The sequence below is a fragment of the Apodemus sylvaticus genome, chromosome 7, assembly GCF_947179515.1.
Source record: "Apodemus sylvaticus chromosome 7, mApoSyl1.1, whole genome shotgun sequence".
Lineage (NCBI taxonomy): Eukaryota > Metazoa > Chordata > Mammalia > Rodentia > Muridae > Apodemus > Apodemus sylvaticus.
Window position 1 is genome coordinate 39,166,142 of NC_067478.1, and position 2,780 is coordinate 39,168,921.

Sequence of the window (2,780 nt, forward strand, 5' to 3'; positions counted from 1 at the left end):
GGAGTGGTCCCTGGAGTGTATGTCCCACTTGTATATTATGGCACTGGGCAGGGGTCATCTTGAGCATGGTCTGCCCTCCCCAAGCCTGCCCAGTACATGACTGGTGGTCATCTCAGATTAACTCCCTGTCCAGACTCCATGGCAGTGTCCTAGTGGTCATTACAGTCTTGCTTCTGCCTGATTGGCCACATATGAAGGTCATCTATCTCCAACCCCCTCCTGCCCAGGCCCACCTTCCCACAAGGAGTTCTGCTAGTCTCTAGCTTGTTCTCTGTTCTCAGAGTCTGTCTGAGCCTGAGCATCGGTGCTGGGCTCTAGACTCATGCTCCTCTCAGGCTCACTGTTTTCAGTAAATGTTAGATTACTAATCATTCACATGTTCATAGATCAAAACCGAGTGTAGCAGTATAGGGCAAAACCAGAACAGGGAAGTGGGAAGGGTTGGGTGGGAAAACGGGGGGAGGGAAGGGGGCTGATGGGACTTTCGGAAAGTGGGGGTCTAGAAAAGGGGAAATCATTTGAAATGTAAATAAAAAATATATCGAATAAAAAAAAGTATAGACATAGCTTCTCTCTTCTGCCACCTACTGACACACATGTGACATAGCAGTCACATCTGCAATGTCCCCCTCTTCTTTTTTTCATAGTGAATTTTAAACTAGACTAGGCTAGAGCCCTTTTCATCACTGTCATCATCATCATCAATAGAAAGGGCAAAGATAATAATAATAATAATAATAATAATAAATTAATAATAACACTACTAATGCTAATAATAATAATAAATAAAATGGCCCCAAGAGGACTATTGATGGAAGGAGAATTTGTAGAAACTAGTCTTGTCCTTGGTAGGTTGATCAAATTCCAGGATAGACACATGCCCATGAATATATTATTAGCCCTAATTGAACTTGGTGGGTTATTATGATAAAATGAAAAGCATCTGAAGTTGGTAAAAAGTCTAGACATAGGAATGCAGCCAGGAGGATTTGGGGTATTGGGTGGGAATGAACAGGATCAAAATACATTATATGGAGTTCTCAAAGAATTAATAAACTATTTCATTTAAAAATGTGATGAGGAAACAATAAGCAATCCCGTGCACACTCATTCCCTGTGTAGCCATGTCTCACGTCAATTCATGTTGAGGGTTTGTACAAGTTTGGCCAACTTTCCTCAAATGACAACTTGATTCAGAATGACTTGGAGTCTGAGTCATCACAGAAGACATGCAAGCATGAGTTGCCTCTCAGTGTGTATACTTGGTCAGAATCACTGGATGAAAGGAAGCTGACAGGCTGAAGACACTGGAGAAATGATCTATTTACTGGTTCAGAGCCCTTCTACAACTTAGAAATTCATATATTGACTCAGAAATCGAATGCAAAGTATCTATTTTTTTGTTGGTTATTTCTGTCAGGGTATTTGGCCAGGGCATCATGGATATAACTAATATAGAACCCAGGGATAAAAAACTAGAAGAAATGTATTCTTACCTTCCAAACTCACTTGAAGTGATATAATATATTCTCCATAAGCTGTAAAATATTCTGGATAGCCAAAAAAAAGAAAAAAGAGAAAAAAGAAAAAAAAGAAAAGAAAACAAACAAACAATGGGCACTGTCCTAAACAGTCAGTTTCTGCTCTGAATTTGGTCTGTCCTGTCTAGTGGAACTATCCTCACATTTCACAGCACCACAGAGCACTTGTGCAGTTGTGTACTTTTTGTTTTGATTTAACATTATATACCTATCTTGTACACCAACAAGGTTCCTGTGGGTCATTTTGAAATGTCAAGTTTACTGGTAGAACAGTGTAATCACAGAGGGATTGTAGGAATGTCTCTGTGTAGTGATGCTCTAAATTGGATTTGAATGCTGCCTATCTGGCATCAAATCAATATAAATAATTATGTTGTGCCTCTTTCTCTATTGTCCCTCCTGAATTAATTTACCTACAACATCTTGTGGAACATAGTAGACTTTATCTACATCATCACTTGATATATAATTATTGTACACTAAACTCAGTGATACTCCTGCAGTACCATTCTAATTACAGTGACTTACTTAAAAAGAAATATGATCATATGTACAAACCCTCAACCATTAACAGTTTCCTCTGTTTGTTTGTCATGAAGCTGACATAACTCTACCTGTTAATGCATTCCCAGTTTTGGCAATCTTAAGGAAATTTTTCCAAAAGCGATCTGTGGCCCCCCTTGAAGTGGAAAGACCACAAGTCCTCCCGGGTACCTCCAGAGAAACAGCACATTTTACAACAAAAGATACTGTGGGAAAACACTAATTCCTTCCAATTACATAAATCTATGTAGAAGTTTTGCTGTAGTTTTTAATACTTAGATAATCTTAATTTATCTAGTTTATCAGTAGAAATACAACCATGGAATTTAAAGATGCAGTTAATTGTCACATTGATTTTCATTAACTAATGGTAAACCAGAGGAAAGTTGAGACTTTGTATGAGTACTCTTTGCTTCACCTGTGGTAAGCATGAATGACTGAGCCACATGTCAGCCACATTGTCCCAGACATGCATAAAAGGATATGTAAAGTCTCAAGAATGAGGATGAAATTTGAGTAAGATAAAGGCATTCCTAGGCAGGTCCATTGAGAGACAACCCTAGGAGCCATCATCTTACAACTTGTGCTTGGGAGACTAAGGGAGTGGGAAAGACTATTAAAGACAAAGAAATATGGGACGTTTCTGTGCATTTTCTCTTTCAAATGTATAATAATTATCAGTGGCAAGGTTGAGTG

The 2,780-nt window shown here is 38.6% G+C and overlaps 1 pseudogene; it reads right to left on the bottom strand.

The window, feature by feature from the left end:
• Positions 1 to 522: 522 nt before the first annotated feature.
• Positions 523 to 631, bottom strand: LOC127690417 (uncharacterized; annotated as a pseudogene).
• Positions 632 to 2,780: the final 2,149 nt, after the last annotated feature.